The sequence below is a fragment of the Erithacus rubecula genome, assembly GCF_903797595.1.
Source record: "Erithacus rubecula genome assembly, chromosome: 19".
NCBI classification, from domain to species: domain Eukaryota; kingdom Metazoa; phylum Chordata; class Aves; order Passeriformes; family Muscicapidae; genus Erithacus; species Erithacus rubecula.
The window spans coordinates 6,510,331-6,530,980 of NC_136671.1; the positions used below are offsets into that span (position 1 = coordinate 6,510,331).

At 38.6% G+C, this 20,650-nt stretch overlaps 1 protein-coding gene across 1 annotated transcript in view; it reads right to left on the minus strand.

The window, feature by feature from the left end:
• ARVCF (ARVCF delta catenin family member) overlaps positions 1 to 20,650 on the minus strand; it is a 245,823-nt gene that overhangs the window by 163,888 nt on the left and 61,285 nt on the right. The window lies entirely within an intron of this gene.

A 20,650-nucleotide genomic window follows, 5' to 3' on the forward strand; every position in this document is an offset into this window, starting at 1 on the left:
TATAAATATGACTAATATCCTCTAAGTAAGCTAATTTTATTTATTTTATAAAGCCAGAAATAAATAATGTTTTGCATTTAGTGTCACCTGGAACAGACAAAAACTACCAGAACAAATACTTCCCTTGATTTTTTTCCCTCCTTTTTCATTTTTGCTGTTGATTCATAGTCAAGAAGACAAACTGCCAAAGGCTTGGGATGTCCTGAGTAAGACCCAGTCCCACTACAGCATTCACATACAGCAGTGGGATGTTGTGGGAATAAAGTGTATTTTGCTACTTCACAAGATCTCAAAAATATGTATATAAAATATCAGTGCTCTTATACACACCCACACTGTTACCGGTGGTCTTCTAGTTATAATCACACCTGTACAGCCTAAAATTTAGTGCTGATTACCAAGAAAAAAGTCCTTGTCTTTTTAACACAAATCTAGATGATTCATTTTCCTGTTGAGCAGGGCATTTGCCAAAGCAGTGACAGTCCCTGATGTGCAGTGTGGGTTGTGGCAAACACCAGCATCAGACAATGCAGTGTTCACATGGGCACGGTGCCACTGCCAGTGGGAAGCCAAGTGCTGGTTTATATTGGCTCATGCCAGCTCAGAGCTTCAGCCCCAAATCCTGGGAAGCTGAAGCTTGCTGAGGCTCATGGCTACCTGCAAAATCCCCTTTTCAGTCACTGCTGCCCATTTGATAGTACAACTTGTGGTACAGGGGAGAGGGGGAAAACCCACCAGCTTGGATGGCATTACATTTAATAAAAGACCTGAGTTTCATTACAAAAATGCTGCTTCATTCCAGTGATATACTTTTATTGCTAATTTTAATCAAGTATTGTACAGCTCTCAAATGGGAAAGGTGGAGAAAAACCTGTAATGCCTTTTCAGATTGCTTGTTATCTCCCACTTGTAACTAATTACCCCAGTAGCACTGTTAAAGACTGAGCAGTTTTATATTTGCTCGCCAACAAATGACTAAAAAAGAAGAAATCAGACAATTACTCTCTAGCTATAGTAACTAATTAAGATAAATATTTTCAGAACAAAGAACTTAACAGAACATCAAGGCACTGACACTGCAAAAATGTCTGGGAAAGTAAAGCATCTATCAGCAAAGCATTTCTTGCCAGTCAGCGAGTTCCACAATTGCATCCCCACCACAATTCATTCTTGTCCTACTCCAGTGAACATAATTAGTTATTAAAGCTTTTCTAACATGGTGAGATTGGGAGCAGCTTATTGGACAACAGGAAGACTTAGGGACAAATTTTGATTCTGCACCATTGCAAATGTATGCACTGCCAACAGATGAGTACTTTTACACAAACAGCATGATGGCAAGTACAGCAGCAACCTGCTCTACCATTCCTTTTTCCTAATGTCTTATTTTCTATTCCTTATTTCCTAATGTCTTATCAGCTATGCCTGGCCTGTGCTAGCAACCCACTCCTCACACCTTCTTGGTTCCTTACTCAAAAGGCTTCTGAGCATCTATCCAAGCTCTTGAAAACATCTTGCAGTCAGTGTGAGGAGGAGCCTTCAGCCAGGTACAGCCTGGGCAACAATGGATTGCCTGGCCCTTGGCTCCCACTGTGCCAGTCTGAGTGTCAGTGACACGGAGCCAGTGTGACACAAACCATGGCTGGAACACGTTCAGGGCACAGAGAAGATCCCTTGCCTCTGCACAGAAACTGCTGACATTAACACTGCCAAGTGTGAGGCAAGCTAGCAGTGTAGTCCAAAATAAATGAGACAAAAACATGGTGTGGATGGACAAGCAGATTGTTTTTCAATCCATCTGCAATAATACTATAAGCATGCACTGCAAGATCTTGCCCAGGGTATGAATAAAAGCCTTTATCTTTGGCTCTTTCTGTCACTCAAACGACCTTCTCTCTGGCATTAAAATAACCAATAAGGAATTTGGATGATGTAATTTATTTGGTAGCAGAAAAATTACCTGCAGACTGATGATTCCAAAGCAGCCTCAAGGAATGAATGTTTCTGTCTCTTACAACAGTGGATTGCAGTCAGGACAACTTCACTTGCCAACAGCAATCCCAACAGAAAAGAGACCAGTGGAAAAGAGCCCACTTACTCCCAGATTAATTTGTCTGTCCATGTTTTGTTTTTATCGATTGCAAGAAGCTGATACCCTCCAATTGTATGTTTTCCTTGGCAAGAGCTCTGTCACAAATAAATCACCAGAAGTTTGGGCAGAGCTGAATAGAGCTCTCCGAAGTGTATTTTGTATCTACTGGGATTTACTTAACCAAGAGACAAGGAGGTGAAAAGAAAGAATTTTCTTCCTTCACCTTACATCTTCATTTGCTAAACTGCTATTTTATTTCACAAAGAAATGTAGGGTATTCTGACTGACAGAACAATTCTGCTTTTATGTAAGGTATCAGATGGCAAACATGAGGTAGCTGCATTACACAACTCAGTGTGTGGGTATATGCTCTGTCAAAACTTGCATCAAAACATATGAAACAGTCATGGGAAGTGAAGTTTCTCCTCTTAAAGATGTGATAAAAACATAATGAACAGCAGCCACCCCACACACTCACTACAAAGCTTTCCATCAAAAGAGATGGACTTCAAGCTGTTTGATATTTTAATATTTACACTCAATTATCTCTAGAAATTTATTTAAAACAGCATTATTTTTGTGTTACTTAGGAGCTCTGAGTTCCCTTAGAAACTCCTACTCATTTTTAATTATAGTGTAAATCAGCATGTTAACATCAAGCGAGCAGTCACTAACTAAAGCTGCTGATACAAATGCAGACAAAGTTGGGACAGAAGCAGTGGCAAACTGCCCAGAAAGTTCCAAACCCCCTCTGAACAGCTCAGTCAACACGGGGAGATACACAGACCTTTCAAAAGAGATGCACTGGGTAATAGCAGTTACTGCCAATAAATTTTGTATAAATATTACAAAAGTAGCAAAGAGCCCATGCATCAGTACACAGACATGTCACAGATAAGAACTGTGGCTTTTTAAAATGTCAGGACTGAAAATGTACAACAGCCTATAAAATGTCACTCAAGTCATTACATGCTACCAGTGAAGTAAATCATTTATTAAAGGAACAACAGCTGAACTAACTCTGCCAAACCAGGTGCACCTATTTCCTCTACTGTGTTACTCTGTTGATAAAGACATGACATATTAAAAGAAAATGTATGAAAGAGAGAACTACAAAAGCCAATGTACAGTGATTCACTCTGCTGTGCTATGATACAAGCAAAATTAAAGCTAATCCTTTCTTCTGAAGGAAATGTCACAGACTTCTGCGCATTTGGTAAATTAATATTTATAAGGAGCCCAGACAGTTTAGTGTTTTTAATACAGGACTAAGATTTCCTCCTGAACATCAAACAGAGAAGTTGCACTCAAACAGCAGTTTCCTGATTGCAACAAACCTAAATGACAGGATTTCCAAGACTTGTTTTCCATCATGTCATTCCGATTAGCAACTGTGTACAACTGGGACATCTGCAAAATCCACCAAGTAGCCATGAATTATACATTCCTAACTCTTTAAAGTTAACACATAATAATCTTCTTATCAAGAGCCTGCTGACAGCTGCTAGTACTATGTTCCTAATAATTCTCATTACAAACAGACACCTAGGAATGGAAAAACAAGGTATACACAGTCTAGTACCATACTGGTGCAGATATATTATGTAGTAAGTGAGACTTTACCAACAGCATTGTTTCAAGAACTTACATAGCAATAAAAGTACAACTGAACACCTTTTACTGAAAAATGTAATTTAAAATTTTACAGCCTAATATGCATAAGAATTCATCACACCCAATTAAATTAAAATGCACCAGTTGATCACTTTTTACGAAAATTTTGAAAGGAATTTTGTTATATTACATGCTAATATGGTGTTTCATTTAATTTAGATGATGAATTATCTAATTTTGTTTTCTAGTATACTAAGGGTATCTAAATTGAACTTGATAGCATTCATGGGGTAACCAAAGTCACCTTTTATGTATTACAGAAATAGGATAAATTTATTCATTTAAAGGAGGCAAAGGTGATCTTACAAAATTCTATAATGAAATTTAATCTTGGAAAAAGAAGGATAAAAAAAATTAATCCTGGTTTTAGCAATAATACATTAGTACCAATAAAGTTCTCAACTGTGGGAAACTGGTTGCAGATGTTTGTATTCTCCAGGGTAGAAATTCCTCTCTCCAGCAAGCTAGACAGTAGTCCTGCAACTATAAGGTTAAGAGAGCAGATTCTCCAAAGCAAGCTGGAATTTTTAGAAGAATCTTGTTCACAATTTCAATTCAAAAAGGAAAGCTGCAATTTGCCATCAATACCCTGCTGCAGTTGTAGGGCACAGAGGAGCTGCTGTACCAGGCAGAGCCATGTCCCAGTTTTGCTGGGATGACAATAACCAGGTGCAGGCAGCACCATCCCATGTTCCTGTGCTGCTCTGGCAGTGCTCAGGATGCTGCACTGACTGCCCCTGGCCAAGGCTTCTGCCCTGGCAATTACACTGGCAAGGGTTCAACCTGGAACAAAAGCAGCTACCAGATATTTTGTCAAGCTAGGAAATTTCTTACCAAAAATATGTACTTGAAAAATGTCCAGCTCTTTCTGTGCCCAAACGGAAGAAGAAAATCAGCTTGCATGAAAGCTTAACTAACAATATTTTGTGAATAGAATTATAGGGTAGCCTAGCTTAAGAACTGTTTTCCTGGTAATTTGCATTGCTGCAGATAAATCTGAATCTCTTAATAGTCTAAGCTGACCACTAGAATACTTCATTCAGTCACTACTAGGCCAGTGCCTAATCCTGTAACTGGCATTAAGACCTTTTACCACAGACAGATTACTATCACATACTAATAAAGGTAAAAGAAAGCAACGAAAAAATACAGTTAAAATTGGAGAAATCACAGAGAAAATGACAATTTGCTGAAGGTCAAGAGCTGTGAGTGAGAAATCTCTGGAATCTCAGAAGCAATCCTTAACACCTAAGTAATGCTTGCCTCTTGTCCTTAAAAAAGCCACAATTGAATCAGACCTCAGTCATATCTCTTACAGTTCTTCACATTAAGCAGGATTTTACTTTTTTTTTTTAAACAAGAACTTAGAAAAGTAGCTTGAAACAAGGGGAGTCCTGTAGTGAACCTGCAGAATCCATAGCACTCTCTTGGGTGATAGGAGCTGAATTTATCTTCCAGAAAACTGGCAAGGTGTATGCAGGTAAACTTAATGAATATTCCCAAACTAACAAAATACATATAAACAGTTAGGAAACCAAATGGTACAAGCAGTCACATCATTTCAGATGTGCTGGCAATCTTTATGTTCCACAGAAGCACTGATTTGACTGATGAGGCTTTTACAGCTGAAATTGCAAGGATGCAAAATCTGTACCTGGATGACAGTGAAAGAGCACAGCACGTCTGTCTTACACAACAATTATGTACATTCAATTTAATTGCATAACAATGTTTCCATTTTTCTTTGTTTAAAGATAATTGAATAAGTTCTGTTTATTAATGATGAACTGAAGAGAGAAGTTCACATGAAGACAAAAAAGTAGGGCCTCTATTCAGTCATGCACATGGAACAGTGTGACATTAGCACAGATTAGGATCACTAATATAAATTGCTTCAATAAAGCAAAGGGAAAATTAAAGGTGAATTACTGTAGCAATCTAAACTGAAAAACAATTGCCAAGGAAAGATATCAATAGCATCCAACATCACTGCTCTAATAACGTAAAACAGATGGGTAGGAAGAATATCTAGGGATAGAAGAAATCAATCATTTGCAGTTGATATAGATGAGAGCTTAGTAACCTTTCCTGGCCAGCTGGGAATCCACACAAAAAGCAGGGATAGCTTAATGAAGAAGGAAATATGAAGAATATTTCTATTCCAAGTCCCAAAACTCTTACAAGCTTCATTCTAATGCATTCAGACTACTGGGCAGTCAGAGCACTCAGGCTATTTAAAGATACACCAACTTACTCAAAACACTAAACTACAGGTCTCTCAATTTCCAGGACAAACAGAAGCAGCTAAAACATGCACTGTTAAGTTTCCAGAAGTATGTGTTCCCACACTCACATAACAATTCTCTAAGTATCTATAATCTTGCATTAATTGAAGCATGGTAAATATATGCATTTATTAACAAGAGTTTGTTTCTTAGCATTTTCACAGCATATGTTTAATGATCATAGAATTGTAACAGTTTGTTGGGTTTAATCTGGTCTTTAAACACTGAAAGAGTTCAGCCTCTTCTTTTAAGAGGATTAAAACATGAAAGCAGCAGGAATTTGGTTATTCAGGCACTTCTGAAGCAAAATTATTTGCTTTGCCACACTGTTTCTTTTTTTATGGTGACTGCTGTCATCTTTTTAATTTATTACTGTAGCTCTTCTCATATAGAAAATTCATTACAGATCTACTGTAAAGAGGTTGAATCAATTATTTAGACCTATATATTAAAAAAAAAAAAAAAACCCAACTCCTTGTTTTGTATTTATCTTTAGGGCCAATTAAGGGGGATTACATGGAAACATATTCCTAAAACTCTATCACCTTGCTAATTTCCAGCAACTTGTTGTTTTTCTAAGAAATACTGAGAGGATGTGCTACAGAAAATCTTACCAAGAAAGAGTGCTGGGACTTTTGAGTCAGACAAGCCAGTATTTAAAATAGAAAAAAAAAAAAAGAAAAAAGGTGGGGGAGTAAACTCAGATCACAATTACAATAAACTGCCTAATCTATTTCAGTGACAGCTTGACCTCAGAGTCCCAAATATTGTATTCTGTGACCAGTGGAGGGAGACACAAGAGACCAAAGGTTTTTGAAAGGCCAAATTAAGCAGTGTAGCGCTGAGAAGAGCACACCTTACAAAGCTTGGCATTGAAACATTCTGACACCAAATACATCTGTGAGTGGGAAAAACACAGAAACACTGGCAAGGAAAGGCACCCAGGAGATTTGCACTGAGAACAGTACAGCAGTGCCATGTGTGAACTGGCACTGGCAGTGTGTGCCAACGTGTGACCCTGGAAAACTGTCCCAGCTCCTGACTAGAGAGCCTCAACCCCTGTATTAATTCAATTTATCTTGCTGGATGTGCTTCATGTAGCTGCTGTTGTAACTTGCCAGGACAAAAATCTCAGTTTATGGAGTAACAATGGACTAGTTCATATTAATTTATAATTTTGATATGTGATTTAGTGACTGCAGAGAACTGTCTCTGTGTTTAGAAAGAAAGAAAACATGAAGGAAAAAAAACACATGCTAGCAAAAAACCAAGGAAAATAAGGTGAACAGTGAAGAAAGCACACACTGAGTCTGTCCTACTGAGCCACTGCTGGTCAGGAAAGGGAACAGGTAATTACTAGAAGAGAAATAAACAGGAAAACAATTCAAATACATTTGTTCCTGCTCTTCATGTTGATAGAAGGATTAATACATATTCCTAGTAAAAACAGTAAGTGTAAAACTGCATTGCTTTTAAAATTTATGTATTTATCAGTATAGACTTGATACACCTGCTGAATTTGTTTTTCAGTACCATACACCCTTTCCCCTTTTGCTCACAAAACCCACAGACATGAGCACAGCTGAGGTGAGAGAAGTACCAGTGGCAGAGCATTTGGAGGTGTAGATGCACAGTGCCACTGGGATCCCTCTGAGCTCAGATGCACTTGAGATCTCACACCCTGCAGAACCTTTCATCTGAGCACTCTGCTCACTGCAGCTCAGGCTCAGGGAGCAGAGCAGCAGAACAGGGACTAACACAACATGAGAAACCACAAAGCAGTAAAGAGCTGACAGATCTAATTTTAGTTTTGCCAGCCTGGACAGTGTTCTCAACCAGCACCAAGTGCAGTAAGTGATGAACAGCACTGACCATCAAAAACACAGAAGCAGTAGCTCCATCACACAAGTCTTATTTCCATCTTAAATATTTATAATGTGGAGATTTAAGAGACAGAATCTGGCTGCACATCTGTTCTTTTAATCTGAAGAGCTGCCATTGGATGGGAGCAGCCAAGCAGGTCCTGCAGTCCCGACACTGGAGTGGGGCTGTGCTGGCTCCAGGGCTCAGGGCTGGGGCTCACCACCAATGTGCAGCTGCCAAACTTCCCCCCTCTGGTTTTATTATCCCTCTGGAATGATTCAGCCATGTCTCTCCTTTCTGTGGCACCAAAAATGCAGCTAAGGATTGATGATGACAAAAATACCAGCCTCAAAAAACCCTCAGCTTGACTAGTTATTAGGGAAGGGAAATATATTTCATAAAAATACCTTGGAAACGAGCAAGATATTTTGATTTTAAATCACAACAGTGTCACAGGCATTAGGTGCTTCTTAGATCTCAAAACATACAGAAATGAAACAGATCCTATGAATACAATATCAGATATAATGACACCACATCAGACTTGCAAAACTCCACAAAAATATACTTGTCTGAGACTTGCTAGAAAAAATTGCAATGAACTAGCAAATAATGATATACTTTATATCAAAAAAATGTAATCACCCTGAGTATCTGAAGAAAAAAGCCTCCATATATTAAGCTGCTCATATAATGTTAATAAATCTCCATGATAATATAAAATAAGCTGCTATTCCCTCTAGGCCATGTCTAAGTCCTACTCTTCTTGTCCCTTAGAAAGGGAGATGGACTTTTCCATGTGTCATCCAGACACTAAAAGGGAACATGAAGAAAATACAATTTCAACTGAAACACTGTTATTACCCTACTTTGATTAACAATACCAGAGTTTTAATAACATAAAGTGAATTTCATGGTTTTAAGTAAGATTTTTTTCATCTACCAAAGTGCCCATAAATTTTTGTAAATTTTGGTAAAGCCATTAGCATATATTTTCCTAGAGTTGGTATATGCATAACCTTATTATTAAAAACTCTAGCAGACTCTCTCACTGTTAACCACACTCAGTCCTACATGAAGGCAACAGGAAATTAGATTGTGGAAGAACTACGTAATTTCACTTTAGATGTTAATTAAAAGGAACCCACAGAAGTTTAAATCAGTAAGAGAATAAAAGTCCACATTTAGGTGAGATCTAAATCCAAGGCTAAGGCCACAATAAATCCTAACATTACTCAGCTGTGTTTACTGATGCTGAAACCTATAAATTGCAGCCCCTTTGCTGCTGAAAATCACAATCCAGCATTCCTTTAATGAAAGTTGTTTAGGGGTATGACTGAGCTTTCATTAGGTCTCTGAGATTTACAGTTTTGAAGGGCAGATTTTAATTGTATGTGTGTCAATCATAAACCTATCCAATTGTCATGGAAACACACAATCATGAGAAGTCAAGTGATTAACCTGGCAGCTGAAACAAAAGTTTTATTGCTGCAATTGACTGAAACTCTCTGGTTTGCATATATTAAACTGAATGGAATTACAGTAATGGCCATGCTGCTGGACACAGTGCTCTGTCAAGACTTTAAATGGATTTGGTACTCAAACGCTTTGTAGAAAACATGCATTATTCTGATTGTAATTAAGCTAGAGATATCAGGAGAATGCTTGGTCCTTAATATCTGTGATGGCAATCATGCAAAAGGAAATTATTGCGACTGACTGTGAGCTCAGTTTCAGGAGCTGGCTGCTGAAACAAGTAGATATAATTAATTATATTAATTTACATGCATATATAACCTGGATACAATACCACCACAAAGAGAGAACTCTAGCACTTCTTTTCTTCATTTCTCAGCTGCACCCATCCACACTTGTGAAGCACTAAGAAGAGGAATTTCAAGAATGTGCAGTAACATTTAGATGTGTCAAAAGGGTGGCATTTGCCCCTCTCCCAGAATGTGAGGGAAAGAAGAAAGAAATCCACATAATAGAGAAAACTCTGGCAGGGCCAAACAGCATCTTCAGATTCCAGCTTTATTGGACTGAAGGCAGGAGTTGTATCAGCTGCTTTTAATCCCTTTCTGAAACCTGTCACACCAGAAACAGAACAACCAAGTGATTGGACATCTTGTAACACTACAGAAAACTAACTCACTAAATTCCCTCTCCATAATCTGCATAGGCTACTGTCAGCAAAGTCAACTCTGAAGTTTCAAATCCCTGAGAAAATGCAAAATACTGTCCGATGTCCAAAAAAAAAAAAAAAAAAAAAAAAAAAAAAAAAAAAAAAAAAAAAAAAAAAAAAAAGAGAAGAGAAAAAAAGAAGTATGCTGAAAATGCAGAAAGCAGAATGAATTTCTTAACTCCATTCACCAATAACAACTCAATGAAGCACCATCATTAACATCATAACGCATATATTTTACATTTATGGACGATATTTTACATCTATAGAGATTTTCAACTTGAAACTTCAATGTACTTTCCAAGGGAAATAATGTAAGCAGCAGTAATTGCTATCGGAGACACACCATGATGTATCCAAGGAAAATGTACAGCAAAAACTGGAATTAAAAGGAATTTTTTGACTTTCATAACCCTATTCCAATTCTTTGATAACTATGCTGACTCATAAGAATGGGGAAGCTGAAAAGAAACCAAAAAAATTCCATTAATCCAAACCTGTATATAACAGTACATACTCCCACATGCAGCATGGATTTCCTGCACACATGAACTGGTGTGTTCAAACATCTTTTGAAGTAATTTTCATCATATCTGTGAATATTTATTAATTTTAGTGCTCATTAGCTGTAATCTGGGTGCATGTGAGTGCAGAGACTGCAGTGGTGCCTGAGCAGCCAAACTGCAGCTGGAGGTTTGAACTTCTAGATTTCCAGCATAACTATGGCAGATCTACACACAGGCTCACACACATTAATTACAATCACACACTCCAAATTACAAGAATGCTGCTGAAATCTCATGTCATTTTATGAGAGGAACCGATTTTTTTCATGTGGTTTCCATATAGCTTTAAACTCAGCTGTTTCACTTCACTATATATAATATTCTTTTTAATTTATAGAAACTCCAATGATTTTTTTCTTATTACTGAATTTTAAAAGATCACATCAGAGCATTTGCTGTAAAATTAGACACCTTTAATTAGCTATAAAAGATATACACTGCAGAAGGTCCTCAGGCTTAATCTGGAAACTGGGAATAAAAGAAAAAGATGAAGAATTTATTTATTGGAAAAATAAACACAGCCACATCTAACTACATTAAATACTTATCCAGGACAGAAACAGGAATGGATAGGGTTGTGGGCACTGGTTTGGGATGAGGGGGTAGTGATCCTTCAGCTTTTCTTGGTTTGAGCTTTGGCTGGGTTTTTTCAAATAGTGTCAGAGGAGTTTCCTTCCTATCTTGGAAACACAGTCAGGCAATAACAGAGCAAATGGATGAACAGGAGTCTGGTGTGAGGCTCCCCACAATCAAGGCAGGCACAGTATTTCCCATCTCTGATGGGCCACCAGTCTTTCAGGCCACAATTTACAGTAAGTGTCAAGAATGTCAAGCTGTATCTGAAACTGTGGGACTCGAAAACCACTGATAAACAGAAAAAGTGAAACCAATTTCAAGGGTACAAAATACTTTTTCAGGTTTTAGAGAAAAATATCCTCAAGTGAATATTTGTTCATGTTATATTTCCATGTCATTAAAGACTTAGCAATTACATCAAATTAATTAATCTGGGTGCAATGTTCATCTTGAATTGTATCTAGTAACTAGTTACCCAGTCATAGCCCTGAAATTTTATTCCCTTGCCACAGCTCCAAGTTCTTACATTTATTGTAAAATTGCATAACCTTCACATTATTCCTTCTCAATGTTAAACTCCTCTTCTGAGTCCAACTGGGAAAAAAATCAGATCACTAAAAAAATCCTCTTTATCCAGAAACACATGAACAAAGCTAAAAATGTCACTCTACATGCTGTGTTTCCACTTCAGATTATTATAGCAATTTATTCAGAGTCACTCAACATCAGTTGCTCTTTGACTTAACTTCTCCACCCTTTACTAACACACAAACTGCCCAGGACAACAGGTACTAGTGAAGATTCTTGTTATACAGAGAACTATTCCCCCTTGTACATCAAGTTCATAAATAAATGTATACGCTGTGCCAAAATTTCCTTTGAAGAACAAAGCTATGACAGCTAACATGTTCTATTAAATAATGAGAAAGGAATGGATGCAGCATTGCACCTTGTACTCACACCATTAGCTCCTACTGGAGCTGGGAATACTGGCCACAAATGCTCCTGCCCTAAGCCATGGTTTGGGGGTGTGAAATTTCACACCACAATATCTAAAAATATGTGGAAGCTGGAACAAATTCAACATCAGCACTAGTATATTGAAGTGTAAGACTGGCCTTAAATATTTTAGCTATTCCAGCACTGTGGACTCCTACCCCTAACAGTGCCAAGGAAAAGCACGGAATGAACCTACAGTAGTGCACTGCAGGATAGAGTTACAGCCAGGAGGAATGTGAGCTGCCATCCTGGATAAGGAATCCAGATGCTCTACTACAGCAGGAGCATTGACAGTACAGCCTGAGTAGCACAGAACGGCACAGGAAGAGTTCCCTGAACTCCTTGCAACACAGTGCAATACAGTGTTTGCTCTTAGATCTCTGAACCTGGAATCTTTTCAGTCAAGAGATCTCTTTCTCCTATATTTTACTGCGATGTCATCTAAAACTACTTTTTATTTTTGTTTAATTTTTACAAGCCAAGATTCTCATATTTATATTATTTTGCTGGGTCTCCTAAAGCTGTCTGTTTTGTCTGCAACCAACTTCTGGTAATTTGTTTGGGGTGGTCTTCAGGACATGAAAGAAATTGGTGCATTGCACCTGTTCTTTCAATACATGTAATGCCTCATGTCGATCTTTGGTATTGTTCAAGATATAGTGTTCCAAAAAGGTAAAAACTGTGAGAATTTCTGTTCCATTTCTGCTTGTCATTTAAAACTTCGCTTGCTATTTATTCTGACTCTTTAAAATTTGGGTACTTGGGAAATTTCATGCAACAGACCTTGAAAAATCTGGTTTGATAGACAGTACTTTGAAGATAAAATCCACCCAGATATTTTTTTAATAGAATTGTCTAGTAATGAATTTCTGCTGCTACGGAGAGAAGCAGCAAATGCCTGAAGCAGAATTTTACTTGTTTGGATTGTTTACTAGAGAGATTTAATTGACACACCAGCAGGTTGTTTTGCTGATTTCCCTGCCTGTACTCTGGTTCTGCTCACAGATGAATCAACGATGTTGAAATCTTGTTACCTGCCTCTGTGGCTTCAAAACATCTGACTGTGCAAATTACTATTTTTATCCTTTTCCATTTGATAGGCTAGCTGTGTTATGCCCAAAAATGTCATAAGGCGATATTATCTCCCCTTTTAGCAATTCAGTACACTTTATAATTAAGAAATATTATTAATATTCTTGTATCTGTCAAGCCATTAACCCCACACAACACAAATGAAATCACATCTCCTGGAACCCTGCTAAGATAAAGCAGGAGGATCAAATTAAAAACCTTTGCAGCTGATCTTAAGGCTTCTTTTTATGGTGGTCACTCTTCACTTTGGGGGCAAACTACCATGAGGAATGTCATCTGTAAGAGCAAGCAACCTCCCTGAATGTCTGGGAAAAGGCCAGGGGTTTTTCTGGACTAGAGCCTGAATTTGCTCCATCTCTGGAGTTATCCAGAGGTGTCTGGCAGCAGCAGGTCAGGGGTGGACACACTGCCTGCCCTGGATAACACCTGCCCTGGATAACACCTGCCCTCTCCTGGCAAATCCAAGCAACATTCTGTCTCCTGGTTCCTATCCTATCTACCTCCCGTGAGATAAAATGTTTTTCAGCGCTCAAAATGGTGCAAGTCTGTTCAAATCCAACTATGAATTCTGATAAATACCAGAACCAGCACCTTTGGCTTGAGTCAGGATGTAATGCATTGGCAGAATGACTTGTATTGGGACTAACCAGGAAGGAGTATCTTTGAGGTTTCTAAGATTTCTTTGAAGATTAAAGCAGAAACTTTAGCAGGGATACAAATAAAGATTTCTAAAGAACTCTAAAATTCAAAGTGCAAAGGAAATGGTAAAATATGAAACACACCTTTCAAGTGTAGCAGGAAAAAGTTATTTATTTCTCTACTGGTTTAACTGCTTTGCAATATTTTAAGACTACACTTTCTTCTTTCAGGTGCAAGAACTCTAAAGACATGACTTGTACCTACCACAGCTCCTTTAACAGACCTTACACAACCTCATGCATACTGCAGTCCCTCCTATTTCCCTTCTCCTGCATCCCTTCTGCACTGTCCCAAGGACACTGCCCATGTTTGCACATTTTCCCATATGGAATTACAGCAAGTAAACATAAATGGGAAACAAATCCCCTCCTGTAGAGGGACATGCTGCTCTGAGACCAGCAGACACAAACTGGTTCCTGGCAGACCCTGGCCAGTGCTCACTCAGCTCACAGTGAGTGCCACTGCCAACAGCAGGAATGCTTCACTAGGAGCAGCTCAAGTACTGCTGCTTTTTCCAACCACCACAATTCTTGTTCTCTGTCTGGTCTTTCCTCCCTTTACTTTCCACAGAGAACCACAGAATTAACTCAGAACATTTCAGTTGAAGATTTCTTGTTCCTGACTGCTCTCTGGTTCTGTACCACCCATCCACTTACCCAAGTCATTGGGGTAATTATGATCCTTTCCCCAGCTTCTTTTCCCCAAGGAAAAATGAAAATGACAAAATGTTTCTTGCCTTATCTATTCCCCACTGGTGCAGAGCTCTATGGCTAAAATGCTCATCAGAGCCAAAAGTCTAGGCATGACCGAACTTTAAAAAAGCTAAACACCAAGTGGTTTAATTTATAGACCCAGGAGACCAAGTCAATCATAGAAGAGTAAAGTAAAATTAATTTTCCATTCAAAGCTGTCTTTAAAATGTGCTGTCTAGCCTGAAAAATATAAAAAAAAAATTAGTATTAAGTAGATTGCATAATTGCTTCTGCTGGGCAAAATGGCTTCAAATTCCACTTTCATAGTTGTCATATATTCAGAGCATCCCTCAATCCATCCAGGTAAGAGAAAATCTAACAATTTTTCCCCCCTATGCCACTCCAGTGAGTTCTGTGGACTTGGACAAGCACTGAATATAGAACATCTCAAACTGTAGCAGCCCAATGGTATCTCTGCAACTGGACTGAGTCTCTCTGGCATCTGTTTGGGAGGCACAGCATAAGGCAAGTTCATCAGTTCAAACCTCATAAAGAGATGGTGCAGATGCACTTCAGAGCAGATATTGCAGACTTTATTTTCCATTTGAGAACTTTGCATCTTTCAGGTAATGCACATACATAAACACAGAACATTAGCATAACACTCAAGAGATGCAATCTGGCATATTTTAAGCTTCACAGGAGTTTGCAGTTTTATGACAGCATTAAAACGCTCTTTGATTCAGCTGCAGGTTACCACACAGTGCCCCATTTCCATTTGTGTGCTAGCTGGAGGTTAAGTTCACGTGGCACGTGCAGCAGAAGGGAAGCAGCCAAGGCTGAGTGACCAGTGGCAGGGTCCAGGCAGAGCTGCAGCCTCCCATCAGCTCAGCAAGGGTCAGCTGGGCTCCTGCCAGAGCCACCCGGCTCTCAGCACTCACACCAGCCCCTACACACACAACAAACTCACTTCCACAACTAAACTGGCTCATAAATTCCTGCCACTCAATATTGTAATTGTATTTCTGTGGTTTAGATTGTGGCAATCGGGAATGAAGCAAGCAGGAAGTGAAGGCTAATTGGGAAAGGTTAAACTCCTTTTTATACTGAAATCATTTTGTTATGAATAAGGGACCTAGAGAAGAAGGACAGCTATTGATGAGCCAGTGACAGAATAAAAACTTCATCAATTGCTGAGGTTATTTAGTCTGTCAGTGCTGAAAGATTTGAAAGCTTCTAATTTAGTTCTTCACAAAAGAAGCTCCCTGCTGTTAACAACATCACAATGAATCTTCACCATTCAGCTTCAAATCAGAATCAGTACTCTAGCTTAATATTTCTCTCTTAGGTGCTAAGTCAAACACAAAGCTCAAATTCTGGGCAGAAAGCACTACCACCTATTTACAGTTTAGGCAATTTCTTTGCCTAGATAACAAATTGATCTATATATCTCAACCCAGCAAATGAAGTCTGATTACAGAAATATCTTAAATATTAGTTTATGTACTCAGTGGAGTTCTGCTCCAAACAGCATCTACATCAATCTAAATACAGTATCTGGTATCCAGATACTGTTTTAGGTGCCTTTTGTTTCTGTTTTAGTAGGTGTAATGAGAGAAGTGATCACAATGATATTCAAACAGAAAAAAGTACATCTTGGTTTCTGCAATGACACTGAATGCAATCAATCTGCTAACACCTGACACCCAGTTAGCTCACAGTATCCATAAAACGTATTACTATGTGTATGTGTTAGAAACATCCATATTCTTGGCTCCTTTCTCTCCTGTAAAGCAGCAGAGTGGAACTGCTCTCCTGAGACTCATAAACAGATTTTGATTTCATCCAGGAAAACTTTCATCTTTCTCTCTGCAACAAAAAAAAGTTTTCCCACCTCAACTTCTTTGCAGCTTCAATAAACTAGTATGATCCATGGCTTTGTGGACAGTGCAGTAAGTTTACATCACTAGACACAAAATACTCCAACCCCACAGGTTTTCTGAGAGCTGTTTACAGCTTGTAGGACAAAAGAAATTAAGATACATTTATATTAAACAAGTGTAGCCTTCCCTTCTTTCTTATGGGTTCCATAAAATACACTTTATTTCCCTCCATATATCCTACCCTTATGTGTAATGGCAATTTCATAAGCCCTGACTCAAAGAGAGTAACTTCTGTTGGCCAAAGAAATCAGCCCTGCCTATGGTCTGGGAGATTTGCCAAGGAAAATCAAGCTCCATGGTAAAGGTCATCAGGAATGAGAGAGATTCTTTATGCTGTGCTGAGTACAGAGACTAATCCACTTCTTTTGGTAGGAAGTGTGCAGGTAGGGGATGAGCAAACAGTAGTTCCAGACTCTTCCACTCCTGCTTTTCTAAGTATAATCAGGGAGCCATCCATTTTGACCTGCTTTCCTTTTGGTTTTGATGTCATGTGCTACAAACCCCAGCATTATGCTTACTAGGACAAATCTATTGTCCTGTGCTAGAAATCCTCTCTAATAGTGTGGGGGATGCTGGCAATAAGGGCAGTAAGTCAGTTGGCTGCTGTTATCATCAATCAAGCATGAAGGCTCTGCTATTCTGCAGCCCAAATTCTTTATCTAACTGATTAGTCATACAGGCCAACTGTATTACAGTATTGCTTCCCAACTCCCATCACAGAATTCCTCCATTTGGAGTATTAAAACCCAGCTGATGAGGTCAGTGTTGCATGACACAGAAAAAAGGGAGGAAGCACGACAGCAGAGGACAGAGGAAGAGATAAAATCTCCTTATCCCTACAGATCTTCATGCCAAAAGGAAGTGAGTGAAAGCTTGAAAATCAATTCAGAAGTAAATAAAGCACAAGAGGCCAGCAAGACAAGCACCAGAAAGCTATTTTAAGGTGAATTAAACATGCAAATAAATTAAGAATAGCAAGGAAACAATCCTACTGCAGAATTAGGATTTCTTTTCCTGTTTTTTAGACAACTAAGAAAGGCATTTCAGAAGAAGAGTATCAGTAACATAATTAAGTTGCATTTGCTTTTTGCTGTGGTCAGGGAGGTTTTCTATTTCAAGAGCCCTCACAAGAAAAAGAAACAGACCACTTAAAAAACATTCCCTTGTTATTTTCTCTTTCACATTCTGTACTGTTCCCCATAGAGACCTTATGTCAAAGGTGGCCTCTTTTGACTTTGTAGGAAAGTAACTACTCAGCTATTTCTCCCATCCAAGAAAAAGAAAAACACCTTGCTCAAGAATCCCATTTCTGGATTGTAATCTATTTCACTTTCCTCCAACACCCCTACACATGCCCACATGCCTGCTCGCCAGGAAAGCATTAATGCAGGGATTTAACAAGGAGCTATCATATTTTAGCCCCAAATCACTCTTCTTTCTGTTTTTTTTTTACCTACACAAACATACTTTATATGCCCACACAGTTTCTCTTGCATTTTTCTTTTTCTGCTGGAAGTCACACTTGGTTACAAAAACCTTTGCACGTAACTAATTCCAATTGTATCACAGCCAACAACTTCATCTTAAAGGATAAGCATTTGCCATAATGATCTCCACACACTGTTCAGCAGACAGGCACTATAATAAGATGCTTTACCCATAAATGTCTACGTTTGGATAAATGTCTTTCATTTAACCGTTTTGCCAAGCAAAATCTTTTTGATTTAGAAAATTATCTTAAAAGCTGAGTTACCAACACAGAGATAACTTTCTGTTTCCCCGTTTTTCCAGCACCACTTCCCTATTCTAGAGCTTTCACATACTCTGGATGTCTGCATCACTGGTCCATAAACAGCTGGACCCTGAGTGACTCTCACACAGCTTTTGTCTCCAGTGCAGCATAGAGACAGATATTATACACTACACCAAGTGTCTCTTCTGCTGTTTAAAATATTCCATTCTCACCATACCTGCTGGTTTCAATATTCAGAAGTTAAAGCACTGCTGAGCAGGCACCCAGTGGGATTTCAGAGCAGAATGTAAAGAGGAATTACTTGGAAAAAAATAATCCTGCAATGATGGAGTCCTGCAGTTAGAAAATGCTCCAGCTGCAAAGCCCTCTCCCACCAAATGCTGGGGATATGAAACAAGAAAAAACACAGATGTGCCTGTCTTGCCTTGCTCATCAGATAAACCTACAAAATATACCTTCAGAGTTGCCTGTAGTATGTGCCAGATAAATAGAAACTAACATAAGTACAATCACAATGCAAGACAAATAAAACAAGCACCTTGTGTATGTGGATATTCTCTAGCAGACTGCTCTGCTGTCCTCTCAGACATTGATACAAATAAAAACAACTGCAAAACAGAAAGAGGAATATTTTTGTATTTTATATTATTCATAACAGAAGCTGACTTTTTAAATTTTAGTATGCATCCACAGAGACTTAAGCACAGCTAGACTCTTCTCTAGTGAGTTTCTTGGGAAACTGAAAGTCTTGACTACATTTTCCTCATTTGTACTGTGCCAAGCACAGTAAGGTTTTAGTCCCAATTGGGGCCTGCAGGCACTGTCACAATAGTCACCAAACAAGCAGGGTGATGTGTTTAATGCAGAATTCCTCAGTTTTAGTGGGCAGCTTGAAAGATGTGAGGATAAAGCACCACACCAGTGGTAAACATGCCTTGATTGTGCTTTTAAAATAAAGCTGCTTACTCCTGGTTTTTACTGCTTATTCCTCCATTCTCTCACTTGCTTCTGTTACTACCTCTACCTGGGAGATAGTTTACATTTATTATTTGTTCCAAGAGATGCTTAGCTTGCCCTAAGAATAGTATTAAAGGAGAACTAGGTACAGCAGTGGAACAAAGGGTTAAAAATCACCTTTTTTTTTTTTTTTTTTTTGTTTGGTTTGGTTTTTTTGGGGGGTTTTTTTTTGGTTTTTTTTTTTTGCCAGCATTGCTGAATAAAAAGGCTGGAACATTTATTTTTCAGCCACTAATGACAGGGTAAGTGTCAGACATAACTCAAAAAAGTTCTACTAGAGCTCTCTGCAGCTTAAATGTTAAATTTATTCATATTTGATTCCACCCTCAGAAAGCCAGTTGTCTTCTGTCTTTCATTGTTTATATTAGATATAGTGAGTCATGGAAATAAAGTGACACAAAACCACATTTACGCTAAAGAAATCATCCCACATCTTTTCAGATTCTCTTTTCTGCTATTTCTGTACCATGCCTCCTATTGAGTCTGCGAGATTGATTACCCAAGCAAGGGCTAAGCATTTATTCTTGACTCCAGTTATTTAGCTGCTCACATTCTCATCTTAGCAGGCCAATTTAGAGGAAACAGATGCATTATCCATAGTTTCAGAATCTGAATGAGAATATACAGGATTGTCTATCTGACCTGAGCCTTACAAACAACAAAGTGACAGTAATGCTAAGCAAAGATAATGATCTGAAAGTACCATTAGCTGCCTTTGCAGTGTGTGTGAGCTGTGGTACCCTACAGGAGATGGCTCTCCCTGCACACAACAGGGAAGGGGCAATCAAATGCCTGACCTGAGCTCCTCTGACAGTATTGAATTCAGGGTAGCACATCCTCCTCAAACTGAACTGGTGTATTTAAGGTATTAGGTGGCCACAGAGTTATCAGAAAGAACATATCCTATAAGAGTGGTCATACTCCAGCCCTCAGCCTGGTCAACATGCAATGGGAAGAATCCCAGCTTACACCCCCAGGAATGATCCTACCAACAATTCCTGTTACATTTCAAGACTGAACATACATCAGCATTGTATGGCAGCCACAGAGTGTGTGAGGGCTCAGTATGTTAAGATGGGGTTTTTCTCACTGTTTAGCTCCTGCTAAAAGGGTTACAGCTTATGGTTTATGACTGAGTGAAACCTGACAAAGTTTCAAACCACTCACATATGCCCAGTCTTACAAGGATGTCATAAAAGGTTTAAAGACATTGC